We start from the raw sequence: 16,101 nt of genomic DNA on the forward strand, positions 1-16,101 counted from the left end.
TGGAAAGCTAGAGTGTGCGCACGCCCACTGGCACACGTGCCTACACGCAGCTGCCTTCCGTCCTAACCAGGTCTGGGCACCCCGCAAGTGTGCTGCTTTCAACCACGGCTCAAATCCCAGTTCTCTGTTCTGAAGCTGATGAGTGTGGAGTGGGACAGAGTGTGCAGATGTGTGGTCCTGGCGTCTGGAGGGGGGATAAGTGGGTGACAGTGCGGTGCACTTGTGGACACAGCCAGGGGGATGCCCACTGGGACGCTGGAAAGATCTCCCAGGCAGAACTACCCAGATTGTCCAATAATATGGCAATTAAAAAAAATTTGTTTTAGCTTGAGGAAGCGGTGATGTACACTAGTGTGGCCCTCAGCGTCCATTCATTCAACAAGTATTTTTAGAGCATCACGTGGTTAGATGCTGTCCCTGCCCCCCTGGTCTCAGAATCCTCCTCTGCTGACCTCCACAGACCAAATGATGTGATGGATGTGGGACACTGGAACACTGGAAATACACACGTGTAAGTGACGCTTCTACCAGGGATGATGAGGATGATGGTGATGTTTCCCTGGACTCTCAGGGTGAGATCTCATTGGCTGGGACAGTCAGGAGTAGTGGGTCAGATGGATCAGGAACATGGCAACGGGCCATTCAAATGTGAGAAACTTCCCAGCTGCCCTCCTCCTACATCAGGCCCAGGCTGGAGGCAGTGACCACAGGACAGGAGCCCTCCCTGCTGCAGTGACTGTTACCACCGGAAGGGGGAACATGGAGGAGGTGCCAGGGGGTGGAGACGCATATGTAGGGCCCATCCCAGCGAGCTTTCCTTCGCTTGTTCTGCCCACCCACTCTCAGTTCCCCCCTTCCTCCGTTCTTCCTGACGCCTTCTCACCGCCTACCTGATGGGGATGGTCCAAGTTATTCCCCGAAGTCCTGCAGGGCCCAGATTCAGGAGGTCTTAATACTCTGAGGTCCCAGTTCTGGGTCCTTCCTTGGAGTTCCAGCACGGAGCCACAGCAGGGCCTGCAGCCTGACAGTGCACCTTGCTTTAAGCAGTGTGACTGACTGTGGGCGTGGCTAAGGGGACGTTTGGCAAATTCAATTCTTTTTCTTTTTTTTTTTTACTTTTTTTGGCCACACCCCACGGCATGTGAGATCTTAGTTCCCCGACCAGGGATCGAACCTGAGCCCCCTGCATTGGGAGTGCAGAGTCTTAACCACTGGACTGCCAGGGAAGTCCCCAATTCAATTATGTTGAAATGCACCCCATGCTCACAAAAGGCAGTGTATGTTTTTCACCAGCTCAAACTCATTTCTGTGCGTGTCAGGGTCCCTACGGGAAACGTTCGTGAAGACAACTCAGCCACAGAGAATTTAACGGCGGCCGTTCATGCAGTAGTGGGCCGGGACCAAGCAGCCAACAAGGGGTGGTGAGACCCCCCAGGGACAGCGGGGGGCTGGTGCTACCCCTGGGCCTGAAGGGGCCTGGGAAGAGATGGTATTCCTGGAATCTAGCCACGAGGGGCCACAGCATCTGCCAGGACTGCCTGCCAGGAGAAGCAGGAAGAAGCTCCCTGACCTTTCCTTCTGCTGGTGCCTTGCGCTGGAGGGCAAGCGAGCCCAGGTCTTTTCTTTTAAAAAAAAAGTTTATTTATTTGGTTGTGCCGGGTCTTAGCTGCGGTAGGCGGGCTCCTTAGTTGTGGCATGTGAACTTAGTTGCGGCACGCATGTTGGCTCTAGTTCCCTGACCAGGGGTCGAACACGGGCCTCCTGCATTCTGAGTCTTACTCGCTGCGCCACCGGGGAAGTCCCGAGCCCAGAACTTGCGGGTAGAGGGATCGGCCTTCCCCAGGCACAGAGCAGGGCAGAGAAGCACGGAGAAGGGGTCTCAGGGTGGATGGCGAGATAGAGAACGACCGGAACAATGCCCTCATCCTCATTTTTCTGTTTGGCAAGTGTGACTTTCTATGTATTGAGGTTTCTTAAAATAGCCACGGTTATGTGGGATGTAGCTAAGGTATGATCATAAAGTAATACGACAATTTTTGTTTTAAACAAACACACTTATACTCGGGAGGTGCTACACTTCTGTGAAAATTTTACTGTTAAGAATATTTTTGTCCCCTCTCTTTTGGAACTGCTCTCAACATCACTTGTGCATTTAAAAAAGGAACAATTTCCTTGGGGAAGCACAAATCTTCCTCTCTTGAGGCCTGCAAATGGCCAAAGGGCCTGGAAGATCCTCCAGGGTTCCCAGGACAAAACTCTGAAAAGACCACTAGCCTGGGAGTAAGTGGGATTCGCCATGACCTTGAACAAGTGAAGGCCCCTCTTTGAGCCTCGGTTTACTCATTTGTAACATGGATAAGGCATGCATTCTCTAAGGCCCTTGCCAGTTCCAATAGTCTATGATCTTTTCAGAAGCAAGGCTGGTTAATTAGGTGGATGGGGCTGTTTGGGGTCAAAAACAAGGCATGATTATAATGTAGCGCAACTAATTTTCCCATGTGGCTGGTAAACCAACTCAAATGTTTTGAGCAACAGCACTGTTGAAATACTGCTATGTCTCTAGTGGCCCAAAGCCAAGGCACTGCACCCCCAGGACTTTGCATGTTGCTGGCACGTGCGTCTCATTTCTCAAGTCTCATCTTAGCTCTCCGGCATTGCATGTTAGCTGTGACGTGAGAGATGCTGCTCAGCTTGTAACTGACGTTCCTGTTTTTTTGACAGTGTATTTATTTATTTTTGTGGTACGTGGGCCTCTCACTGCTGTGGCCTCTCCCGTTGCGGAGCACAGGCTCCGGACGCACAGGCTCAGCGGCCATGGCTCACGGGCCCAGCCGCTCCATGGCATGTGGGATCTTCCCGGACCGGGGCAGGAACCCGTGTCCCCTGCATCGGCAGGCGGACTCTCAACCACTGGGCCACCAGGGAAGCCCTACAGTGTATTTATTTTGAATTCAGACCTACAGAGAAGTTGCAAGAATGACACAGTGAACATCCACATAACTTTCACTTAGATTTCCCAGTTTTACCTTGTTGGTTTTAATCTCTCTCTCTCTCTCTCTCTCTCTCTCTCTCTCTCTCTCTCTCTCTCTCTCTCGATGTTATGATTATCATTATATCTGCTGAATCATTTGAAAGTGAATTGCAAACATCATGACCCTTTACTCCTAAATCCTTCAGCATGTATGGACATTCTCTTATATAACCACAAGATAAGAGCCAAATTCAGGAAACTTAACATTGTTATTATTATCTGACATATTGCCCATATTTAAATTTTACCAATTGCCCCAGTAACTACAATTTCCTTGTAGCAATGTCTTTTTTCCCATTTAGGCTTCAACCACCTGTGATCCCACGTGACCTTTAATTGTCATGGTCTCTTTAGCTTCTTCAGTTTGGAACAGTTCCTTTGCTTTTTGTTGTCATTTGTGACACTGAGATTTTTGAAGTGTACAGGGCCAGTTGTTTTGCAGCAACGTCCCTCGGTGTGGGTTTCCCTGAGGATATTTCCTCATGCTTGGGTTCAGGTTATGTGTTCTGGGGCAGCGATCCCACAGAAGTGGAGTGGGGTCACTGCTCAGGACCCTCATGACTTGGATCGCTCGGTGAAGGAGGAGATCGCCAAGTTTCTCCATTGTAACAGCGCCAAGTCTTTTCCCCCTTTGGAATTAACAAGTAAACCCAAGTTTTCAAGAAAGAAGTCCAAGTTTGGGCAAGTTTATTTTGCAAGCAAAATAGGGCTGAAAGGGCTGGTGGCCTTGAAAGGGCTGGTGGCCTGCGTGCCTCGGCCTTGGCGTGCTTTCCGGCTGCTGTTTGGAAACTGGAGTTCTGGCTTTGGGCTTTGCACCACAGAGCAGCTCTCTGTCCGTCCTCATCAGGACAAAGAATTCAGTGCATGAATGCTTGCCACGGGTTGGGAATGCCAGAGCTGTTTACCAGCCTCTGAATCGCCCCGTGGAGTCAGGCATTTGCTAGAGCTTCCCAAGGCTGACTGATGCCAGCAGAGGTGCTGCCGTGAATGGGCCAGAGCAAATGTGTGTGGAACATTCTGCTGAGGCCGGTGGTTTCAATTCCCTTTAAAAATCTCTGTTATTTTCCACCACAAACTTGAGACCTGGCCTTAATGGAAAACCTCCCAGCAGTGGGGCTGAGGATCGGAAAGGGTTAAGAATGAAGAGCTTCTCTCGGGACAGGGACTGGTGGTCCAAAAGGTGCCCATCTCTTGAGATCTCATGCTGAGTTCTCACTCGGCCCCTGGCCAGAAGGCTATAGAAAAGTGAGGTTCAGAGAAGTGAAGCAATCCGTCTCCACCCTTAGAGCTGGAAGAGGTGACTCTGTCTAGGTCAATCCAAGCTTACTAATTAAAAAAAAAAGCATTTTGGGACTTCTCTGGTGGTCCAGTGGTTAGGACTCCATGCTTCTACTGCAGGGCTTCCATCCTTGGTTGGGGAACTAAGATCCCGCATGTCAGGGTGTGTCCAGAAAAAAAAGAATTTTTTTTAAATTTAAAAAAGCATTTTTCCCCCTTTCCCCTGATGCCATTGCTGTTTCCCTGAGGAACCCGGGAATTTTTTTCTGTGGAGGTTTTAGGAAATGGAAGCTGTCTTTCAAAATTTGTAGGGCCTTGACCTTTTGAGAACTGAAGCAGTTATTAAATACTTATGGGCAAAGCCCGTTTCCTCAAGGAGACTAGAAGGGAATAAGTAAGGGAATAATAAGGGAATAATGAACCTCTCTGTGCCTCACTTCCCTTATCTATAAAATAGTGATGATACATTACCTCTCTCATAGCAGTTTTGTGAGGAGGATGTAAGTCAACACATACAGTATAATGTATTTGGCATATAGTAAGTACTGGAAGTGTTAGCCATTTCTATTGAATACTTACTTTGTGTTAGGCATTGTATATGTATTGTACACACTTTATCTCTTTTGATTTCTACAACCCTATGAGGTGGGTATTACTTTCCTCAGACATAGAAACTGAGGCTCAGAGAGGTTAAGCAATTATGTTCAGGGTCACACAGCTAGTAAGTAGCAGAAACTGGAAACCCCGGCAACTTGGCTGGTTTCTGGTCCAGCCCAGAAAAGGCTCTTATTCATTTGCCCATTTGGGGGGTAGGGGTAGGCTCCAGGCCTCAAGTGAAGTGAACCCTTGGCCCAGGTTCAACCTTGTCAGCTGCTGCCAGCCCCTCCTCCCCAGTTACCCTGAGTTTTTCCCCTCCTGAGTATTCACTCTTCCAGGATGATGATAAACAAGGGAGAAACGACAATCAAAGCATGTGCATTGTAACTGCCTCACCCACTGTCCCTGACGGCTGTCCAGGAAGCCTGGAGGCCCCTTCCACCACCCCATCCAGTGGACTGGCTGCCCCCCAGCTTCGGAATGCAGGCCAGCTGAGGCCTCTGGGGATCCTCTCTTGGGGAGGACCTGGGAATGTGAGGGGGCTCCAGAGAGGAGTTTTGGGCAGGAGAGTTGGTCCCAACCGTGGACAGTCTCCCTCATCCCTTCGCCTGCAGGCCTCCTGGGCTCCAAAGCTGAGGCTAATTGGAGCCCAGCTGGAGAGAGAACTCGCTAACCATGAGCCGTGTGAGCGGAGCACTTGCCCTGTCCCACCCACCAGCGGCAACCCGCCCAAGGGGAAGGAACTGAGGCCTCCACGAGTTTGGCCCACTGGCTCTTTCCTCCGGAGATTATGGGGGCCCGAGGGAAGAAGGAAGTAAAAAGCAATCCATGGGGAAAACCAAAAAGCGAGCCCGGGACAGGGCAGAGGTGGATGCGGCGTGGCCGGTGCCGGGAGGGAGAAGGCAGCAGGGGAGGAGCAAAGCCCCAGGAAAGGGGGACGATTTGGAACGAGCAGCTGGGAGCGTGTCAGGGCGTGCGGAGGGAATGAAAGAAGAGAGGACCTACAGGGAGCAGGGACTGCGCCGAAGGGCTTTGAGGGGACTTTAGCCCCGCTCCCTATCTAAGTCCCTCCTAGCGCCCCAAATGAATTTACCCCCTAAATAAAACAGCATTCTTGCAACTTCAAGTTCTTCCGCTCCAATCAGAAACCAGGTGACACCCTTAAGCCCCCCATAATGTAATCATGGGGCCGCCATGTTCCAGGGAGTAAGAGAGCCTTCCGGAGACTCGCGGTCCCGGAGAAGTGAGAGGGAGCATGGGAGGGAGGGACGGGGCGCACAGGACAGTCTCTAGGGAGCATCTGACGCCACGCCCCGTTCGGCCGAACTGCCAATTGCCAGGCCGCATCCAGGTCCCCGTGACTCGTTGCCAGGCAGATTTCTATCCACCTCTGGGCTGCTGCGAGCCACCAGCCCAGCTTTGGCCGAGTGGGGTAGGGCGCGGGGCACAGCGGGGAGGAAAGAGGGGAAGGAAGACCGGGGGTGGGTGTGGGTGAGGGGCGTGGTGCGTCGGGAAGTTGCTGGAGGCCAGGTTCACAGCTCCCAGGGAGGGCGCGGCCGCGGGAGCTAGCCACCTTACCCTGGTGGGTCCCTAAGTCCTAAGCCTTGCAGGGACACGAGCTTTTCCCTTAGTCAATCGACAGCTTTGTACTCTGAGACACTGCTGTGCTGGCGGGTGCCGGGGCCCTGTATGGTAATTCTTTGGGATATTTACATTTAAAAAGAGGACTTTGGGGCCCTGAGATGTGGGTCCCTCCTGGTGGTTATTTCAGGCCTTTGGGCAGGCCAGCTCTGGTATTTTGGGCCTGGAAAGCCTTTCAGCAAAGCCTCACAAACAGCATGGGTAGGTGCCCGCCTTGCTTTCCCCTCTGGGGGCCTGACATGGCCCCTCGCCTGTAGCCCGGCATTCAGACTCTTGCCTTTTTGTTTTTCTTTCGTATGGCCACGCTGGGCGGCTTATGGGATCTTAGTTCCCCGACCAGGGATCTAACCCATGCCCCCTGCAGTGGAAGTCCAGAGTCTTTACCACTGGATCGCCAGGGAATTCCCGTCCCCTGCCTGTCTTAAGGTCCCCCACTCCAGGCCAGGTGAGGGAGGAGGCTTTTGACACCCCCTGGCTTTCCAGCCAGTGCCCTGTGGCCTGGGTTTGGGGTTTTACCTGGGGGTGTGGTCTCCACCAGGGCGCAGGGCCACCATCCTGGCCTCCATCCTCTGGCTCAGTGGCCGGGCAGTGGGGAGGGCTGGAATGTGAACAGGCGGGAGAGAATAATGCCAGGGCTTTTTCTGCTTGTAAGAGTGCAAGTTCGCTCAGAACTTGAATTTCAAGTGGGCCCTTCAGGCAGATTAGGGATGTTAAGTGAGAGAGCGGAGGCATTCGGTGTGGATTGACTAAATTCCTAGAAAATAAATTCTAGGAATTTAGCTGCGGGAGGGAGAAATGTCAGGTGGGCACTGTCGGTGCCACGCGTGGCTGGGGTTGGAGCTGCTGCTCCAGGAGGCCTGGAGGGGGAGAGCTGGTGTTTTTCTTTCCTTCTTCTATTTAAACACCCTGTGTTCCAAACAGTGCGTGTTTCTTGAATCTTATCTGAGAGACAAATGAATGCTTTTAGCTAAAGTTTAAAAAAATTATTATTATTTGAAAAAACTGAGCTACAGTTCTCTTACGGAGGAGAACCAGTCCCTCCAAATAATGGAACCGCCCTTTGGTAACTGCCCTTTGTTTGAAGTAATTATTGTCCCTAAAAATGGGAAATTACACGTTACTGTTTATCAAAAGGAAATAAACACCTTGGGCTAACAGGGTTCTTGCCACTGGATGCTGATTCCAGACCTTGCCAGCAACCCAGGGAAACAGCCTGCACTGCATGTTTTGCTCACACACACTTTCGGTGTTTTGCGATTTTTTAAAGGGGAAACGTCTGGATTCCGTGCGTCCCCCAAAGATTGCTTGCCCTGTTCTTGTTATGTAATCGTGGAGAACTGATAGGGCTTCTCTGGTGGCTGAAATAAGTACAGGAAAAAACACGGGGGGTGGGGCGTGTCTGCCGCTCCCTTTGCTCTGATGTGGATGGGCCCCTTCTCACTAAGTGAGTGAAGAGTTGGCCAGGGATGCTTTATAGAGACAGCATGTAGGTTCACAGAGGGAAGAAAAGGTCTTGGAGGTGGCTCTGGGCGTGTCTCAGCCTTTCGGGCTCCACCCAAGGCCCCAGGGAGTCCTCGAGCACTCCCCTATTTTTTTTATACTTTTATGAATTTTATTCAATAACACCTGTATCGATTCACGTAATTACCACCACAATCAGGAAAACCTCCCCACGCCCTGAAACCCTTAGCTCTCCCTTTATAGTCACACCATCCCTCGATTCCCTGGCAACCACAAATCTGTTCTCCCTCAGTATAGTTTTGTCTTTTTGAGAATGTCATATTAAAGGAATCGCACAGATCATGTGGTCGGTAACCTAAGACTGGTTTATTTCATTCAGCATAATGAACTTGAACTTTATCCAAGTTGTGTATATTGATAATTCATTCCTTTTTATTGCTGAGTATTATTCCATTGTATGAATGTACCATAGTTTGTTTAGCCATTAAACTGTTGAAACGCATTTGGGTTATTTCTAGTTTGGCACTCCCCTCTTTTTAACTCTGGTCCTTGTCCGCCCCTGCAGCCTCAAGCTGGCCTCTCCAGCCACACCCAGCTCTTTCATCTCCTGCTCTCTGGCCCCCTGGCTTTCAACAAGCTTCTCTTCCGCAATCCTTTGGGTTTCAGCTTAGGGAGCACTTCCTCCTGGAAGTCTTCTTCCCCTGACACACAAACAGCGCCCCCCGTCCTCCTCCCACAGTCTGTGCACCCGCGTTGCTCTGTTCTTTCCTGTTCTCAGCACTGTTCACATTAGATCATCAGTAACTGGTTGCTTGTCTAGCTGCCTCCGCATCAGAATGTCAGCTCCGTGAGGGAGGGAGGCGGTCAGCTCATCCACCATCATATCGCCAGCGCAGTGCCAGGCAAATGGTGCACAGCTTGTGGCAGGAACTCCATCAGCCCTCCTGTCACTGTCTTATCACTTAATACCCTTCCCCTTAGCGACACGGACTCCTATTTTCCTTCTGTCCATTACCGCATATTTCCCTGATCTCCAATGCATTCCCTTAGACTTTGGGTAAAAACAATCCAACGAAAACAAACAAAATGAAATCCAAAAGCAAACCAAAGAAACAAACACCAGAAATGATTCCCTAACAAGTTATTACACAAGTTGTGCAAATCAGCTGCTCTCCTTGAGCTGTTCATGGGCCTGACCTAACTTCAGTAAAGGATGGAAAGTCAGCAAACTTCAAAATCCACACTTTTCCAGCATGTGGGACTGCCTTGTTGGGGTGGAAAAGGAGGTAAAGCAAAAGCTTGGAGACTCAATCTTGTAATAACCTATAATGGAAAAGAATCTGAAAAAGAAATATATATATATATTTATATATGTAATGGAATCACTTAGCTATACATCTGAAACTAACACAACATTATAAATCAACTATACTTCAATTAAAAAAAAGGCTTGGAGACTGAAAAAGTGAAGAACTGATCTAAGAAATGTGGGGTGGCTGCTTCAGAGGGGGTGCTGAGTGGGGAAGAGACCTGTGAGGCTTTGGTGGGAGATGAAGGTAGGTCACGGGTGGGTTGGAGATGGCCCCCACCAGAATTACAGCAGAGATTTGATGGCCAAGAATTGCAGTTGATGAAGGGGGAGGGGAAGAAAGCTGGGGTGTGAAGGAGGAGGAGGGTCCCCAAATCTGGTCAGTTTGGTCCAGTACCGGTGACGGACACCTGAAATGTCAGTTAAGTCTGGAAAGTGTGACCTTTGATTATTCTGTTCCCAATTGATTATTTTGTTTGTATTAAAAAATGCATCTTTCGGATGCGATTCTTTTTTTTTTTTTAATACTTATTTAGGGACTTACCTGGTGGTCTGGTGGTAGAGAATCCGCCTTACAATGCAAGGGAGGCCAGTTTGATCCCTGGTCAGGGAACTAAGATACCACATGCCGCAGGACAACTAAGCCCGCGTGCCACAACTACTGAGCTTGCACACCTCAACTAGAGAGCCTGTGAGCTGCAAACTATAGGGCCCACGCACTCTGGAACCTGCGCGCCACAACTACAGAGCCCACATGCCCTGGAGCCTGTGGGCCACAACTAGAGAGAAGCTTGCACGCTGCAATGAAGTGCCCACGTGCCGCAACTAAGACCCGACACAGCCAAAACCAAAAATAAATAAATAAATCTTTAAAAAATATATTTATTTATTTGGCTGCGCCGGGTCTTAGTTGGGGCACGTGGGATCTTTGTTACAGCAAGTGGGATCTTTAGCTGTGGCATTCAGGCTCTTTTAATTGTGGCATGAGGGATCTAGTTCCCTGACCAGGGATCGAACCTGGGCCCCCTGCATTGGGAGCACAGAGTCTTAACCATTGGACCCCCAGGGAAGTCCCTCAGGTGAGATTCTGATGCCCTGACCAGGCTTTGTTATTTATTATTTATTTATTTGGCTGCATTGCGTCTTCCTTGCTGCGCGCGGGCTTTCTCTAGTTGTGTCGAGCGGGGTTTACGCTTTGTTGTGGCTTCTCTTGTTGCGGAGCACGGGCTCTAGGCGCGCGGGCTTCAGTTAGTTGTGGCACACAGGCTTAGTTTCTTTGTGGCATGTGGGATCTTCCTGGACCAGGGCTCGAACCTGTGTCTCCTGCATTGGCAGGAGGATTCTTAACCACTGAGCCACCAGAGAAGTCCCTAGGCTTTGTTTTATTAAGGGAGCAATACAAAAAAAATCACCGTCATTTTTCTCCCCCATCCCTTCCTTCCTAGTGAGATTTGTGACCAGAAATCCTAGCCAGGATGTGCAGAGTTGTGTCTTCCCCCTGAAGCAAGGTGGGGCTGACCCTCTCTCCATGGCAGCTCACTGCCACCCTCCACCCAGCTGTTCTTTCTGAGCTGGACAGACACAGGGACAGTGGCTCCGATGCCAGTGCAGACTGTTGCAGATTGAGACAAAGCCCTTGTGTATTTTGCTGGGAAGCACTTGGCTGTGAAATAGTGACATGTGAGCAGGGGAGCACATGTGGTGTCTGAGCACATGGCACTCACATCCACGCCTTTCAGGGCGTTTCCAAGTCTCTGTTGAGGACAGTGAGGCTGGGGTTTGCCAAATGTGTTTATCTTCTCAGGTTTGGGCAAAGTCCTTCTAGAAAGTAGATTTGAAAAAAGAAAAAAAAAAGAAAAAGAAAGATTTGGAGGCATTGAGATCAGAAATCTCCTGGGGAATTGTGTATTTTAAAGCAATGCCATGTGTTTAAGCAATGTACACCTCGAGTTGCCAAGAGAGAAACACCATTGCCAGCCCCATGCAGACTTGTGCAAATGGTAGCTGACCCAGGTGCCTTATGCTGGTTCCTTGTTCACAGAGCAGGCTCCTGAGCTGGGAAGGACTTGCCAGCCGAGAGCGAGAAGAAAGCATTATTATTTTAATAATTAAAAAAATTTTTTATTCAAGTATAGTTGATTTACAATGTTGTGTTAATTTCTGCTGTACAGCAAAGTGATTCGGTTATACATATATATATATATACACACATTCTTTTTTAAAAAAATAAATTTATTTATTTATTTATTTATGGCTGCATTGGGTCTTCATTGCTGCATGCAGGCTTTCTCTAGTTGCGGCGAGCGGGGGCTACTCTTCATTGCGGTGAACGGGCTTCTCATTGCGGTGGCTTCTCTTGTTGCAGAGCACAGGCTCTAGGTGCGCGGGCTTCAGTAGTTGTGGCACACGGGCTCAGTAGTCGTGGCTCGCAGACTCTAGAGCTCAGGCTCAGTAGTTGTGGCACACGGGCTTATTTGCTCTGTGGCATGTGGGATCTTCCCAGATCAGGGCTTGAACCCGTGTCCCCTGCATTGGCAGGCAGATTCTTAACCACTGTGCCACCAGGGAAGCCCCATATATGTACATTCTTTTTCATATTCTTTTCCATTATGGTTTATCACAGGATATTGACTATAGTTCCCTGTGCTATACGGTAGGACCTTGTTGTTTATCCATTCTCTATTGAAAGGATTATTTACTATGTGAAGTGGTGGGTCAGGAATCTCCCCGTTGATTCTCTGAGTTCAAAGTGGAAAAGAAATGAAGTGGAGGTGATTCTTTAGCTTGAGGTCCAGTCCATCAACTGGGCAATGGTGGTTTTAAACCCACTTGGATGTTATAAGTCATCAGACCTCTGCAAAGCTGCTCACACCGCCCTGCGTTTCTCCCTGTCTTGCTCTCTGAGGTACAGCACGTGGGTCTGGGAAGAACAGGTTCAAACCTGACACTGATCTTTAACAGAGCCAGTCTTCCCTAGCAAACATGACTTTCCAGAATAATTAGATTACCTTTGCCTCCCAGCACCCGTGTGAACTGGCATCACATGACGCTGGCTGGGTCAGGGTCAGCTGGGGCATCCCTGGGGCCTCTGAGGGATGATCTGAAGGCCTCAGGAGAGGCTGCCCGAGCCTGAAATCCCTCCCTTACTGGCTTTTTAAGGGTGTCCGCCATTTCACTATTATTGAGTCATTCCTCTGTGTGTACCCCAGGGCCCCCTCCTTGCCATCATTCTGTGGAGGCAGGCTGTTCTGGGTTATAGGATTCCCTTAACCCTCTCTCCTTAAACTGTATGTTTAATCTCTTGAGTAAACCACAAATTCAGTTCCACTTTTTCTTTTTCCAGTTTTATTGACATGCAATTGACATGTAATGTTGCGTTAGCTTTAGGTGTACAAGGTAATGATTTGATCTATGTGTATACTGTAAAATGATTACTATGGTAAGCTTCGTCTCAGTGCTGCTTTTTCAGGTTAGACCTCTCTGGAGTCACTTCACCTGTCCTATTCCCTATTCCGTTCAGCTCAGACCGGAAGCAAAGCAGAAATCAGGTGCCCTGGTGTCGGGGACAGAGGGGCAGAAGGAGGGGAAGTGAGGATGCTGAGGAAGGGCAGGCTCTCACATAGCTCCCAGCACAGTCAGGGCTGCTGGGCCTTGCTCTGGCGCCAGAGGACACTTGAAGGGAGAGACGGGCTCCCCGCTTTTGGCCAAGGTGGAGCAACGCCTGCTCCTCCACGAGCTCCTTTCCTCTCTAATCTTCCTTCCTTCCACTCACTTTCCTCTTACTCTCTGTCCCTCTGTCACCCTACTTGTTGGCTCTCAGCCATCATCATTCTAAGTGGCCCCGTGCAGGAAGGGAACTCTCCTTGGTAGCCCTGAGGACCCAGGCCTCCTAAGGCAGACCAGAGCTTGGCTGTCCCCTTCCCTCCTTCCGTACTTGGTTCTCAATCCCTTCTCAAGGCCTGGGGAGTGGCACTGGAGCTGCCCAACTGCAGACGCCTCTTCCTTTTTCCCTGGCCTAGGAGAGCTGACCCTGCCTCTGGGCATATTTTATCAACCCCCCAGCTTCTCTCCCAGAGACACGCGCGCAGCAACGAAGACCCAACACAGCCATAAAAAAAAAAAAAAAGACCATAGCATATTGTTTTGCAATTTGCTTTTTTCCCCTTAACAATATGTTTTGGAGATGTTCTGTGTAGGTAAATACAGATCTGCTTCATTCTCCTTCACTGTTGTGAAATATTGCATAGCCTAGATGAAATATTGTATGTTGCATGTTGTTTCCCGTGTCTAGGAACACCCCAGCACACGCCATTTTGAGCACATGTACAAGGATTTCACTCAGATACCTAGCAATGGAATTGCTGGGCAAAGGAGCACATGCATTTAACATTAAAATAGCTGCTCCCAATCGCCCTCCCAAAAGGCAGTATCTATGTACATTCTGGGTATGAAAGCCCCTGCTTTCTTTATACCCTTATTTGTTTTTATTGAGCTCTTTTATTTTTTACCAATGTGTTGGTCAAAAAAACATGATTTCATTGTTAAAATAAAAACTTCAGTTCAATCTTCCTGGCCAGGAAACTGTGAGCGATTCACATTAGTAACATAATAACATGTACAGTAATAACACTATTTAACCACTGTGTGCTTTGTTACTATTTTACAGGGAGTGAGTAACTAAGCCGGTCTCTACCCTTTTGCAGGGGAATCTCGTTATGTATCAGTTTTCTCCACACACTTCACTGTACCTTTTAGATGTAAAACGCCAGCGTCTGGGGTCTTGCAGGGCCTCTGGGGAATGCCCCACCCAGTCCCCCATCCTCTCTTCTCTGGAATGGCTCCAAAGAGTTCTTTGGCCACAGCCTGCCCTTCCTTCACGTCCGTTCCTGCCACACAGTGGTCATGCCCTGGAATGATGATGCCAATTGTCTGGTCTGACACAGCAGTGCATTCTCTGCTCCCGGCCTCTGGGTTTCTCCTTTGATCAGCGTGGGACACGTCAGCAGCAGTCGTTGGTTTTGTCCCTTGCTTGACTTAGATGATGCCAGGCTTATCTTCTGGTACATCAGAAGCTGTACCACCAGCTGGATCCTGCCTTAATCTTTTCCAAGCTCACACGTCATCTAGTACAATGTTTTCCACAGAGGAGTCCCTTTTATTTATTTTTTATTTGTTTTGGCCACACTGTGCAGCATGCGGGATCTTAGTTCTCTGAGCAGTGATGGAACCCTGCGCCTCCTGCAGTGGAAGCGTGGAGTCTTAGCCACTGGACCGCCAGGGAAGTGCCGGGGAGTCCCTTTTGTTTGTTTGTTTTTGTTCGTTTGTTTTTTGCGGTACGCGGGCCTCTCAATGTTGTAGCCTCTCCCGTTGTGGAGCACAGGCTCCGGACGCGCAGGCTCAGCGGCCATGGCTCACGGGCCCAGCCGCTCCACGGCATGTGGGATCTTCCCGGAGCGGGGCACGAACCCGCGTCCCCTGCATCGGCAGGCGGACTCTCAACCACTGCGCCACCAGGGAAGCCCGGGGAGTCCCTTTGAAAAGGAAAAGCTTTAAGAGCATTTAAATTTTTACACCATTTAATTTCATGACTCTTTCTCTTCCCCATCTCCACCTCGATGTCTTGGGTTCCTTGTTCTATTTTTCTCATCCTCTGTACTCAGGAAGACACCAAAATGGTGGCTGTGAAAGGATTTTTCTCCCTGAAAGTTTCCTCTGGACACTCTTCTCTGTTGCTAACAAGACACACCTTAGAACCACTTAGTGCCTTAATATTAATCTCTGGGGATTGAATTGGACTCACCACTCAGTGCGGCTGTATTTAATAGTGGCTTCCTTCCGAGGCTTACATTTTTACAGGGATCATAGGATTTTAAGGCAGGGGGACTTGTTCTGATGGTTTCAGATTAATTTCCTATTTGTATCAGATTAATTTCCTATTTGTATCAGAAAACCATTTGCTTGCTGGTTTGATTATCTCCTTTCCTAAAGTCAATTGAGACCGAATTTGGTTTTTACCCCTTTATCCAGTCCAGCTACCACAGAACCTTTGTTTTGCCAGTTCAGTAATATTATTCTCTTGTTTCTAAAGTGCTCTAGTTCAGGCTATGAGTTCTGCCAACAGGACAGTGCGAGGCAATCGATATAGTTAGCAAAGAACCATATTTTCTTCAGGATAACTTCTTCTTTTGGATATTTTGGTCACTTTGCCTTGGACTTTGTTTTTCTTTCATATTTTCTAGTATATGCTGGGAAACATAAGTGGATGGTTTAATAGTTTTGCGTGTGAGTTCATGAACCAGGTGGCCTGGGTTCAAATCCCAGCTCTGCGACTTCCTAGCTGTGTGACCTTGGGCAAGTTACTTAAGCTCTCTGTGTCTCAGTTTTCATGTCAGTGGTTGTTAAAGAAATGCAAGTATCATTCAGTCAAAAAAATATTCCTTCCTTCCTTCCTCCTCCCTCCCTCCCTCCCTCCCTCGCTCCCTCCCTTCCTTCCTTCCTTCCTTCCTTCCTTTGTCAGTCATCTATTCAAGCCACAAACTTTTCCAGAGTGCCTGGGACAATGTGCTAGGCTTTATAAACAGGGATACAAAGACAAATAATCCATGGTCTCGGCCCTTAGGAAAGTCTAATGAGGGATGTGCTTGTTACTTATGGTGAGGATAGATCACCTGGAAGAGGAAAGCATGAATAAGAAAATTGACCAATTTGAAGTTGAAGATCCAGACTCATTCTTTCATCAATCTCCAAGTTACTTTCTCCCGAGAAAGAGTAATTTCTTGGGCTG

General features: G+C 49.0%; 1 protein-coding gene across 5 annotated transcripts in view; it reads left to right on the forward strand.

Moving 5' to 3' along the window:
• AHNAK (AHNAK nucleoprotein) overlaps positions 1–16,101 on the forward strand; it is a 110,942-nt gene that overhangs the window by 31,506 nt on the left and 63,335 nt on the right. The window lies entirely within an intron of this gene.

Source organism: Lagenorhynchus albirostris, chromosome 9, assembly GCF_949774975.1.
Source record: "Lagenorhynchus albirostris chromosome 9, mLagAlb1.1, whole genome shotgun sequence".
Taxonomy (NCBI): Eukaryota; Metazoa; Chordata; class Mammalia; order Artiodactyla; family Delphinidae; genus Lagenorhynchus; species Lagenorhynchus albirostris.